This window comes from Stegodyphus dumicola, chromosome 7 (assembly GCF_044657685.1).
Source record: "Stegodyphus dumicola isolate Sdum_Otavi_A_Nest chromosome 7, ASM4465768v1".
Lineage (NCBI taxonomy): Eukaryota > Metazoa > Arthropoda > Arachnida > Araneae > Eresidae > Stegodyphus > Stegodyphus dumicola.
The window spans coordinates 150,933,960-150,947,621 of NC_140774.1; the positions used below are offsets into that span (position 1 = coordinate 150,933,960).

The following is a 13,662-nucleotide window of genomic DNA, read 5'->3' on the forward strand; positions in this document are numbered from 1 at the left end:
TATAACATACTATAATTGTACATTCTAATACGTGAAATACATAATGTACTGCTACAAAGTACTGAGTTATATACGGAATACTTAATTATATCCAGGAGAGATATACATATGTCAATATTGAATTGTATAGAAAGGTTATACTGGTGCTTGAGGTACATAGTAAAGCACATTGTATCTGAGCATTCTGAAACACGAGGGTAACATAATGAGGATATACTGAAATAAGATACTGATACTAATACTTATGTTATACTGATATTTGAAAGACAGAGAAACATGGGAAACTGAACATACTGAAACATGAAACATGCTGTTACTGAATAAAATGTGACATGAAGTACCTTGTGAGTTTATACTGATGCAAGATGCTAAATTAGATACCGGATTACTGAGTTATACAAGGAGGATATATGAATTACAAATTTGAAATACATAGTAAGGTAATTGATACATAGAAAGGGTGACATTATGCTGATATAAGATAATAAATTATATAAAGGATTACTGAATTAAATATGGGAGAGAAATACGTATTATAATGTTAAATACGTAGCAAGATATGCAGACAGACGCTACAAGAATACATAAACAAAACAGTTCACTTGGTGACAGGATATAGGAGTGTGTAATAATGGCGTATATAAATTACAGACTTGAGATGCATAGTGCGGTGATATTGAAACATAGAGAGGGTGAGATTAGACTGATACGAGATAGTGAGTTATATACATGATTATTGAATTAAATACCGGGGGGAAATACGCATTGCAAATTTAATACGTATAGTGAAACTGCAGACTGGCGTTACAAAAATACGAAGTTAACAGTGCATTGGTGGCAGAATATAGGAGTACATAAAGCATACATTTGGTATTTCATGTGTACATATGATGCTGCTGACTGTGATTACAGATGCTGCCATTACTGCGTTTTATGAAGACAAAGTACTTGTATACTACTGCTGCATACATAATAAGTTAGAGCCATTCATATGTGCAGTTACAATTATATAATGCTGCCAGTGAGCTCCCTTTAGCTGGTATGGGAATGTTGCATGATGCACTAAGTACTCTTAAATGGTTTACACTTGGCATAGGTTTGTTCCTAAGCCCATAAGCTTGTCAACAATTTTTGTAATGCTGCGTTTGAGATGTCGCTGCTTAATTATGAACCTGCTGAAGGCTAATCTGTTTGTCTCTGGGAACGGGATGTGTAGATCCTCCGTTAGTGAGCATTTTTCGACATAGTGTTCTGGCGTTCCCAGTTCACCGCAGCAACATAAGGAGGTAGTCGTCTTGCCGAATCTTTCAAAGTAGACTGGGAACGGGCCGTGCCCGGTAATATAGTAGACCAGTTATGGACTTACTATAAGACGTTCTGGATCAACCTTTGGCAGATGCGCATACGCACGACGTCCTGTCTCATCGTTGTTCCATGCCTCTTGCCACAGTGTGAAAGCGACCTGTTTCAAGCTCTTTTTTAGATATGAGGTGGGCCATGGAATTTGCAGTGTCTCTGCATCATTATTTTGGGCTGCTTCTTTTGCGAGCCGATCTGCGGCCTCATTCCCAAGGTTGCCAATATGCGCTTTTGTCCATTCTAGGTTGATTTTTAAGGTCTTGTGAAAAGAGAGTTGTTCTTGAATTGCTGCAATTATGGGGGAGCCGTGCATAGGATTTAATATAGCATATAATGCTGACAGACTGTCTGTTATTATAAAACTGTTTTGATGTCGATATTGGGTAATAGTGTTTATTTCGTGATAAATGGCTGCGGCTTCGCTTTGAAAAACACTGTTTCTGGATTCCAAGTGTCCTTTCCATTGGCGTATTGGTTGCTGTTGCCGAAATGCGATGTATGCACAGCCAACATTCTCGTCAGTTTTTGAGCCATCTGTGTAGAATACGATATCATTGTCCGTAGCTCTTGTGTTTTGCTTAATATTAATGTGCACGCCTTGGCCTTGCGTCGACGGGTGTGTGTGGAGGCGATTGGACTCCCGTTCTAGGTTATCTGCCGTAAAAGTATGGTCACCAAACACCGCAGGGCGGCTAAGCTGCTTCACCAATTGGTAGGCTGCCTCTTTTTCCACATTTATGTAAAGAGGGGGCAATCCGGCCAGGACATTGAGTGCATTCGTTGGAGATGTTCTAAAAGCTTTAGTAATGTTGAGCAGAAACGGCCTTTGTATACTCTGTAGATATTTTATTTTGCGTCCTTGCATCGGAGAGGCCCATATTGCAGCTCCATATGTTACTATTTTCTCAGTGACTGTCATATACAGGGTCTTGAGTAAATGGGGGTTAAGTCCCCATCTGTAACCATTCATCAACTTGAGCTTGATGGCAATCTGTGCTGTTCGTTTCCTAAGCTCCAGCACGTGAGGGATCCAATTTAGTTTATCATCAAAAGTTATGCCCAGGTACTTTAGTTCTCGCTTAATGCGGAGTCTTTGGCCGTTGAGCGTTATTCTTGGTTGGCGTGCGAGTGTGCCCCCTTTTTTAGGAATCAGCAGTATTTGAGATTTTGTTTCAGCTATTTGGAGTTTTATTGCTGTGCATCGCTCCTGGAAGAGGTTGCAGGATTCCTGGGAATTTGCTTGCAGCTGTTCCCTGGTGTTTCCTTTCACAATTAGAGCTGTATCGTCCGCGTATGCAATTATTTTTGTGTGTTCCGGCCACGGCTGTGTGAGTATGATGTTGTACGTTACGTTCCATAGAAACGGCCCTGCGCAGGAACCTTGCGGACATCCTTGGGTTTGGTCTTGCTGGATGACACCGCTGTTATGCGGTAGAATCAATTTTCGCTCTGAAAGGTAACACTCCAGGGTGTGGTAAATATTCCGTGGACATTTTGCTTCTCTCAGGGCATGTTGTATGGCCGGCCACCACAGAGTGTCAAAGGCACTCTTTAGATCTAATGATATGAATGCTGTGTGGTGGCCGGTAAATTTGTTCTCTAAAATGCTCTCCTTGACTTCCATGAGTGCGTGGATTGTTGATCTTCCTGCTCTAAATCCGTATTGGTTTCCACTTAAGTATTTGGTAGTATGCAGGTGGTGTCGCAGTCTGTTCATGAGTAACTTTTCAAATGTCTTACCAAGCGCTGATAGTAGGCATATTGGACGATAGGAGTCCGCTCTTTTTGGGTCTTTATTCTTTTTGAGGAAAAGAAGAACTTGACCAATTTTGAAGCACCTGGGGAATGTGCCAGTGGAAAGCAGTTTGTTGAAAAGGGTACGGAAGAGGTTGACGTGCGACCGTATTGCGATCTTAACTATTCGATAGTTTATTCCGTCTGGCCCCGGTGCTTTCTTTTGCGGTAGCTTTCGCAGGACATGTAGGATTTCTTGATTTGTGAAAAGAGCATCGTTCATGGCATCTGTAGCCAGGGTTTGGTTACGCATGGTTGCTTGTGTCGTTGTGTCATCTGTAGGATCGTCCTTCGTAAAGACCGTGTTGAGCACTTCTGTAAATGTAGCTTCAGTAAGGTGTTCATTGGTGTTAGGTATTGGCAGGAGATGAAAGGAGGCCTGTTTGAACAGCTTTCCCGCCACTATCTTGTGATGTATGCCGTAGGTATTTGTAGTTTCTGTACAGAACTTTCTCCAGCTGTCCAGTTTGGCGGTAATGATCATTTTTTTGTATTGGGCCCTTTCCTTCTGATATATAGTGAGTGTGTTAAAGGTGATGCTCAGTCGTCGCTCACTTTTTAGCCGTCGTCTTAAGGCACGACACATTTGCTGTTGCGCGCGTAATTGGCTATTCCACCAGTTTAATGTGGTGACCCGTCGTATTGTTCGTACTGGTAGGATGTTGTCACAAGTCGTCCTAATGGTTGACATCAGTTCACTCGTTAGTACATGTAGTTCCTCTCTAGTGGTTGCTTGCTCAATTCGATTGCTAAAGGGTGCCAGGCGTGATTTGATAGCTGTAACGAATGACCTGACCTTGCGACCTGGTAGGTTGTACCTTCTGATGATAGTTGTTTCTGTGGCTCTGGCAATGGTGAATCGTATGTAATTGTGGTCGAAAAGGCTTACGCCTTCCACGACCATCCAATCTTGTACTAGTTGTGCCATTTGAAGGGTCGAGACTGTAAGGTCCGGCCACCCTCTTGAGTGGACGCGATCAAAAGTCGGTGGCGCATCTTGCTGGTTATGCAAGATCAGGTTGTTGCTTGAAATAAAATCCTCCAGGGTACGTCCCTTTGGCTCTGTGGTAGCATATCCCCATGTTGTACTATGACAGTTAAAGTCTCCCGCAATCAACACGTTGTCTATTTTTTGCTCTCGCATCAGTTGTTGCATTTGCAAGATACTGTTTTCGATATCTGCCTTTGGCGGAGAGTACACGGAGACTATGATTGCTGTCAGATTGTGCACCTCTAGCAGGATGGCCACTATGTCCCTTTCCGCAATGATTACAGTGGGGGTCCACATAGGGTTGCAATTTACTATAATGGCTCTTGGCGGCTCGTTGGTATCTTCCTTTTGGAAAACAGTCCACTGTAGGGGGTAGCCCACAGCTTTGCCATGTAAACAATAAGGTTCTTGTCCTAGTAGGAAGTCGATCTGTTCTGTGGTGGTGTATATGGCTGCCTGTGCCGTTGCTGCACGAGCGCGTTGCAGATTTATCTGCAAACATTGTATTGCGTCCTGTCTGCGCGATTGCGTACTGTTGATGTCCAACTGTGTATTGTTATGCTGTACATTTGGGGGTTGCTGATTCTGTCTGCTTCTTGTAGTATTTGCCATTGTCTTATTGTTAGTATTCCGTATTGTTACGGATGTTCTGCACGTTTCGCTGGTATTGCGGGCAGTCTGAATGGTACGCTGGGTGGTGAATGTTGTATCTGTCCCCGTAGCGGTAGTTAGCTTCTCTACAGTTGATGCATTGTGGCATCTGAGTGTTGCATTCTCTAACTCCGTGATTGTTTGCGCAGAAGGAGCAGAATTGCTTGCGGCTTTTGCAGTCGGCCTGTGTGTGTCCGAACTGCTGGCATCTGTAGCATCGCTTGATGCCAATATGCTCAGTGATTCGGTGGGCCTGCCAGCCAAGGAAGATTTTTCTCTGACGCATGATGGCCTCAAAGCTTGCGGGCTCACATTCAAATATCCACTTGACCCTGCTCTTGCGGCGCTCTTGGAGTCGGTGGAGAGTCCTGAAGGTGGGGCTGGGCATATTTGAGGCACCGCTAATTTCTGCAAGTACGTCTTCGGGATTTGCTGCTTCGGGCAAGTCATGTACCGCGAACCTGGGCTTACGCATTTTTGGCCTGCTGATGTCCGCAGGGATTTCTGTCTGCTTGATCTGCTGTTCAAGGGCTGCGACATCTTCTTTGGATTTGCAGACTACTTCAAAGCCGCCTTTGTTGCTCTTTGTTACTCTTTCAACGCCGACTTTTAACTTGGAGAGAGGCAATTTGGCGTTGAGCTGTTCTTTTAGCTCTGCGTCTGTAATGTCTGTTTTTGGGCGTATGTACAGGCACGGTTTTTTAGTTTTCCGGGCAATCTCCGCAAATGTCGGATATGTGATTGCTGGTGGTGGTGTTGGAGTATGGGGATCGTGTGGCTGCTGAGCAGTTGACGCTAGTTGCTGTGTATGAGAAATTTCGCAGCAGAACACTGTTGAAGTGTTTACTCCTGTGTCAACTTTTGCAGGTTTAACCGTGAATTCCGGACCCTCTAGGGCCAGCGTTTGGAGTGCAGCCAGTGAATCTAGTAGGCGCCCTCGAAGATCTGTTGACAGAAGGAATTTGGCGCCTCGATTTGTCGTAGTCGCTACCTGCCTGATATCCTTGTATAGGATGGTGACTTTCTCCACGTGGGTCAGGTCCGATGTAAGTAGTGCTGAGGCGTCTATTATGGTATGCGATGTAGAGGTGGAATCACTATCAGCTGGAATAACTGAAGCACGAGACATGATATTCCGTGTAATACTGTGCGCACTATTTGGTGTGCTGAGGCTAAATCGCTAATAGTGGTGAGTTGAACTTGGGGTGATGATCTAAGATAAATTTAATGTTGCACTCTAAAATTGTCACTGAAAGGTAATAGTAGTGGCACGTAATATGAGCTCACTGTAGCTGCATTATTTACATTTAACAGAATGACCTTTTAAAAACGTGTGAACAGCCGTATGGTGAATACACTATGGTGAAGAGTCCGATAAATATTACAATTAATGCAATTACAATATAATATTTTAGCACATTATAATGCAAATAAGGATCTTAAGAGGGTTCCATATTATACTGCATTCAAATGAGAAAACACAAGATCAAACAAAATAAATGTAATAATTAATACAAATTAATAAACAGAACCAGATAATAATTATCGAAAAACACACTAGAGGCACTTATAACCAATAAATGTTAGTTAAAAAGGTTGATTAAGCAATCAGAAATAACTAAAAGCTAAAAATTAATACAAAATTAAACAATTGTCAAACCGTAAGGACGGACCCTGTGCTGCTTTTGCAAGAAAATAAAACAGGGTATATTGGCAAGAAAATTTACAATACAGTAGGCAGTAAATAATCAGAACATGGAATAAGACTGATACATGAAAAACATTTAAGTAAATTAAACAAGCATTAAATTCTATGCAAAAAAAAAAAAAAAAAAAAAAAAAAAAAAAAAAAAAACTTTTTAGATGGTTGTTCTAGGGCGTATGAGGTCAAAGTTATTGATTTTTACAAAAATAAGTAAAATTTACACTTGGTATTAAAATACCTTGAACATATAATGTTAACAGTGCATGTAATTAAAGATACCCAAATGCAAAAAATAATTTGAAATAAACATAAATGCAATAAACAGAAAGAAAACTATTAGACAGTTAAAAACATCTTTAGAGCAGTTCGCTAAGGTAATTAAGGGCCAAGTTATTGAATTTTAACAAAATAAGCAAAATATTAACTGAGAGAGACGCTAGAATGGTCGAAGAATATTCTAAGTCCTGATATCAAATGTTGAAAAAATTCAGTTACAGGCTATTGCGGTATATTAATGGAAGGAGAATAACAGTCCTACCTTAGTCTTCTTCAGATGGAGTAGCTATGTCGAGTAGATCGCGAGATTTTGAATTTTGAAAAAATAAGCACTTTTGGGCACTACAGTTACACTGAAAACTTAGGCCTACCCCGGTCGCCACGTGGTAGATCGTGGGCACGTTTTCGTCGAGGTGACCGTTATGCTGGTAAGTACAAACACCATTGAAGTGCGGCGGACGGATTCCTTTGTAATTTTCACAAAAACTTTTATAACTTCGCTAATTTTTGTCGCACACACAAAATTTAGGTATCCACATGTAGGTTAACACTTCGCGCACAATTTGGAATAAAAATTTCTTCTGTGGGGTAGATATTTCTGCGGTTAATAATGCTTTTTAAGGGAGCTCAGCTGACACACATCCTACCTCGCAGGCGGCGTTATCGAGCAAAAGCCTTTCCTCCACAGGCTCGAATTTCTAGTTCTGGATTAAAGGAAGGAATTTGGAATGCTGGGAGAGGGGAGGGGATTTAGGTGGACGGAAACTTAATGGCGGGTAAGTGCTGTCGATTTGCCACTTTGTAAGGAGAAGCTAGAAGAAGAATTTCTTCAACATCTTCGCTTCTGAAGAAATACGAAGAAAATGCTTCGTTGATTGTTCGAAATTTCCTCTTTAGTATCCATGTGTCGAATTGAAAAGAAACAAGAGTATTTCATTAAATGGATTACAAGTCAATCAATCAAGAGTGTTGTTTTTATTTTTTTATTTTCGCAATCTATTGTCAAGTTCTTGAAAGATCAAAAGAAAAGCACCATGAATGAGATTTTGATTAAAGAAAAAAAAAATGTAACTCATTGCTTTAATGGATATCACACTGAAAAGCGATTTAAGTAAATAGTAATCAATATGAGATCTCTTGGTAGATGAGTTAGTGAATGAGGTGACTAGAGTATATAATGCATTGAAAAGAAACAGGAGCATTTCATTAAATATATTACCAATCTCATTCAAGGAAGCAAAAACATTTTTTTTTGGTGATTTTGTTGTATTTTATTAGCCTCGGAGAAAGTGGCGATCAAGATTTCCGTTTAAAAGCAGAGTAATAACATCATATTATTTGCTTAGTCTCACATTTATAGCAAATATAAGAAGATTATCTCTTGCAGCTCTTTTCCTCAGATAACTTACTAACTCTTAAACATACCATAAGTTCTTGAATCAACTTACCATTATATATCTAAGAACTGCTCATATCTCATCTTTTAATGTGTAGAGTCATTAGTTTTTTTTTTTTTTTTTTTTTTTTTTTTTAAGCAGGAGATGAGAAAAATGAACAATGCCCTCACCGGGACACGAATCTGGAGCTCTCGATACGTGCCGAATGTGCTACCATTACGCCACGAAGGCATGCCGGAAGAAGGCAGAAATACCTTATATACTCCCTCTTTTAAAGGGGGGGGAGATTAGGGGAGCTAGTCGTCAATTCCTGGTGGGGATTAATTATCGTCTACCACATTCTAGTTCGGGCGCCACTATACAGTCATTAGGTTTTTTGATGCTGCGTACGTGAAAAATCAGCAGTGCCCTCGCCGGGCCTCGAACCCTGGACCGCTTGATTACACGTAGAGTGTACTAACGTTACACGACGAAGTCAAGCTGGAAGGAGGGAGAAAATATCTTATAAATGTATTAATTCTATTGAATTTTAGCTACTTCTTTTAAATGCGTTCTAAGTAGGATTCCGTTTACCCGAACTAAGTGAGGGCTGAAATCGTTTTGGCGACTGGATACATTTTTTCGATGGTGAACTTTTGTAAGCTTATACAATACTGAGTACATTCTCACAGCTTTTGATTTCACAGCAGAACACATCTTTGGAGTACTATTTACGCCTCTCTTTACGGTTTTTTGAATCCCTTCAATGTATTAAAGAAACACAAAAAAACACAAAGAAGTGACATAACAATGTTGCGTCAAAAACATGTTATTCTATTGGGCTTTTTTAGGCCTAAACCACTGAATGCTCTACCGAAATATATCCATTAAATGTTCACAAAATTTAGGGTTTACTGCATATCCCTTGAGAATAAATTCTTTGTGAATCATCTCTGTGCAATGGAAAAATTTACTTATTCACCAAAAGATAAATATTGTGGAATATAAGCAGATAAACCTCAGGATTGTAAGCAAACCCTTCCTTCTCATCCCTATTCACAATTTGTTGGAAACAAATCGTGTTACTTTAAAACAAACTGGCTTTGCTTAGATTTCGAATAAGTGAGAACAAATATTTACTGGATCAAAGATTACAATTATATGCATTGCGTACTATCCGTAAGCAGACCATATTTTAGTAAAGTAAATTGAGAAGTCATAGTATTAAATACAGTTTAATTATCATTAAATTTAATGGAATTAATTAAGACTTTGGTGCGTTTACAAAGAGGCACTGCGTAAAAAATTAGAAATAAGATTAAATTCAAATTATTTAAAATCCGAATCTTAAAAGGGTTCTCTGAATTCTTTCGAATCTGGGCATTCTCAAATTCCTCAAGCAAGAATAGTAGTGAGCAGAAAGGAAAATTTTTTTTTAATATTAAAAGTTTAAGTCTGTTTATTTAAGAATATGTAGAAAAGATAAATTTTTTCCCGATTTAACCTTAATTTTCATCATTGTTTCCGTTCTGGTGGATTCCGGTTAAGAGGAAATTCGTGCGCAAGTCTTAAAGGTTATAATAAAGCAGAAATACAAAATGCATGCATTAAAACTTTGCAGAGAAAATGCTACACCATGACAGATTGCTCAGGAAAAAACAACTGCAAGTATAATTGGCCAAACAATGACAATAAGCAAACAAGTAATTTAATTTTGATATAGCGATATGATTTGAGTGGTTTAAAATACAGGATGATCGATAATAAGCTGATACTCTGATACTCAACTTTTGATTTGCTGATACGCCTTCTAGCTGTTTATCTAAAACCTATTGCCTGCGTAGGTTGCTGAATCAGTCTGTTAGTTTTAAGTAGTCCTGCGCTACTCTTTGCCATTTAAGTTACTGTTAATTTATTGTTAAGTTCCCACCCGCAAGCACTCGGTGCTATTGTGAGCACGAAGTACGTGCATTTTTTTTAAAGAGTTTAATAAAATAAAAGGCAATTTAAGCCCTTTCCCTGTGTGCTGTTTCTTCACTTCTTTGCGAGAAATCGCCTGGCTTATTCCACTAAGGTCGTACCTTTGAAAGCTAGCAAGGGTGCATTCTCACAAGTTATATGGCCGGGGGTTGCCATAACGTCCTGAAGCACTGCTATCAAATCATACGATGTTTCACTAATTTGCTAACTTTTAACAAGCCTTTGCAATAAAAATTCTTCTATGCGATTCTGCCGATTTTTTGCTACTCCATCATTTTGTTGTGTTAATTTTCGTTACTTTAAAAAATGTATAATCTCTACATATAATAAAACAAAGAGTCTGTGTGTGTGTGTGTGTGTGTGTGTGTGTGTTTCGTTAGCGCTGTGCGTAAGCTAATAAACCCAACGCAACGAATTTGGTACATAGGTGCATCTAGACAAGAGCCAGTGCACCTCGAAGCGAGTTTTTCGAAATTCGAATTAGAATTTTTTTAATTTTATGTTTTGTGATGAAATCGCGTCATTTTGAGACATAATGGGCTATAGAACAGCGAGATTTTACTCTACACAATCCATTTTCACATCGTCATGAAACGTAGGCACTTAGCTATTTTACGAACTTAAAATAAATTTCGTGTTCCAATAAATCGATTAAATACGAATTTATTTAACAAAGGGAGCTTAACACCTTTTCAACGGTATTTTTTCTAAAAAAGTTTATTTTTAAAAATGTACAGTTTATTCTTCTTTGATTTTTGGACACTTTAAACTTTCATCCTTGCGACTGCTTTTACAAAAAGAATTTTTGGAAAAATAATAATATTTTGTATTTAAAAAAAAAAAAAAATTAAATGAAGCTTCCAAGTACACTTCTCACATCTTTAAAAATGTGATTTTGGCAACAATTTTCCTTTCTTATTGTTGGTGATAGATTTTTGATGAAATCGCATATTTTAAATAGTTTCATTCTTTTAGAAATATGGGTTTGGCGACAATTTTTCATCGTATTTCTATGCCACTGTTTTTAAGAGATTGGCATATTTCATTGTCATTTTTGTATATATATGATAAAGTTTTATTGATTTTTTTGATAGAGTAAAATGTGCGCTGATTTTGTTGTTTTTTTCGTTTCTTTCATGTTATGTTTTGCTTATTTCACTGTTTGTAACATAGTGAAAAGTTTTGCATGATTTTTGTTCTTCAACGGAAAGTTGGTTAATTATTTTTATTAGTGCAATTAATTTTTGTATTAAGGGATATAGCTTATATCATTGTAATTTTTTCTCTTGAAAATAAAAGATAAAATATCATTAATTATACTTTGCTTTTCAGAATTGTTTGTTTTTTGTATTCTTTTATGTTATTTATTGCTCATTTCACTATTTTAAGATATTGAAAAGTTTTGAGTGACTTTTTTAGGAAACAAAGTTCTTAACCTCCTTTATACCATTTGAGTTCTTAAGATTTTGCAAAGGGAAGTTGGTTAATTTATTTATTAGGATAATTAATATTTGTATTAAGGGATATTGCTTATTTCATTGTAATTTTATTATACGTAATAACGTTTTTTTATGAAGTTGTTCTATAGAGTAAGATTTTACGCAGTTTTTAAATTTAATGTTTGGTTTCCCTTCATCCATTTTTCCGGTACATTTAAAAGCCAGACGAAGGCGGGCAGCGAAGCTGCTAGTATATCATAAAATTAATAATGTGAATAGAATATAATATAGGTATAGTATTAATATTAATTTAGAATAATATGTAATAATGTATTTAAGATTAAATAAAAGTTGGCAACTGACAGTCTTGCAATAGTAGTTCATTATACATTCAATTATCAGTCGATGATGTGATCATGCAGCATTGACTAAATTCCTTTGCTTAATATTTTGGTGATTTGTAAGTAGGTTTGCATATTACATTATACCACAGGAATTATGAGTAGCGTGGAAACATTCAGTAATACCTTTCAAAATACTTGACTTAAATTGCCCATGTTTGAGATCTGGCTAGAAAGAATGAAACCAGAAAAGTTAAAAGTTTATGGCAAGCTACATAAATGTGAAATGAGGGCATATAAAACTGATTTATTTCAGCACAATCGTTTTTTAAAACACAAACAGAACTCTCAAGAAATGTTATCCCCAGAAAATATAAAACTCTATTTGAAAACATGAACAGCGTAAATCAAATTGAGTTGAAGCTTTTCGTATACGCTGAGCTATTCATCCATACTGAACATTTAACCGAAATGTGGTAGAAAGAAATACCATTAAAGTCATCATCTGAGACTTCACGTTTACACAAGGCAACATGTGTAAAAGCATTTATAAATGAAGTCATTTCACCTGAATTGCTCCAAAGTAACTGAAATTAATAAATCATCACTTCCTCTAATATTGGATGAGTCTACAAACATTTCATGTTGAGAGCATCTATGCTTACGTGTAAGTTATTAAAATAAAAAAAGGAAATAAAATATCGATATACTAATGTTTTTAAGGCTTCGTTGAAGATGTTGAGAATTATAAATTAAAGTAACTCCAGATTTTTAAATAGCAACACAAACACATTTAATAGTGGAAGATTGTAGATTTTGTTAGCAAGCAGAAACTGATAAACTAAAATGATTCCAACAATCAGAATAGAAAATCATTTAATTTTCTAATCTGATTAGCTGTAATTCTGATTGATTTTCTATTCTGATGATCTGTAATTATAATCAGCAGTCAGTTAGCGTTAAGGGGCCAACTCTGTTAGAATCTTGATAGCTTCGGCTATATCTCTTTAGTTAAGATTAGTTTAGTTTAATTCTTAGTCTCTTAAGTTCAAGCCCAAGTGTCGGGTTTAATGTACAACTCCAAGACGGAGTTTTGCTAAACTTTAATTGGAATAATAAAGGGTTATTTGAACCTTCTATCTTGTTGTTTCCTGTCACACGAACTCAAGCGATTATTCGCTTATAAGTTCTTCAGATTCTTCACTTCCAACAGTAACTTAGAATTACACAGTGAGGAATCCTGCAAGATAAATATTTTATATTTTTCAGAATGCTAAAACGTTTCGTGCGCTGGAGATAAAAATGTTTTATTTCCAACAGTGTTGCGACAGTTCCAACAGTTTCAAACCATTGAGTTTGTTAATCTAATATTCATTAAACGTTTTACAAAATAGAAAATAAAATGTTATGAAAGAAATTCGAAATTGAAAACTCGAAACTCCAGGTGCAATTATTCGGATGGAGGATTACGCTAGTCAAAATCTGAAAGCTCTAGATACCGTCATTTTTCCACATTGTGAGGAACATACATAGAAACATGCAGATTCTTCATTATTTAATTTCTTTGAAAATAACTAATAATACTTCGTGATAATAATTTGAAAACTGATACGCCGTTTATAGCGAACCAACGCAAAATCCCATTTTGAGGCCTATAGCCACTTTTGGGCTAATGGTTGTTTACGACATATGTATTCAGAGACAGAATTTAACAAGAATCAATTATGCATAGTTTGGGTATGCACTAGAA

The 13,662-nt window shown here is 37.4% G+C and overlaps 1 protein-coding gene across 1 annotated transcript in view; it reads right to left on the reverse strand.

The window, feature by feature from the left end:
- Nucleotides 1-13,662, reverse strand: part of Lrp4 (LDL receptor related protein 4) — a 1,066,574-nt gene that overhangs the window by 181,722 nt on the left and 871,190 nt on the right. The gene's annotated exons all lie outside the window — the stretch shown is intronic.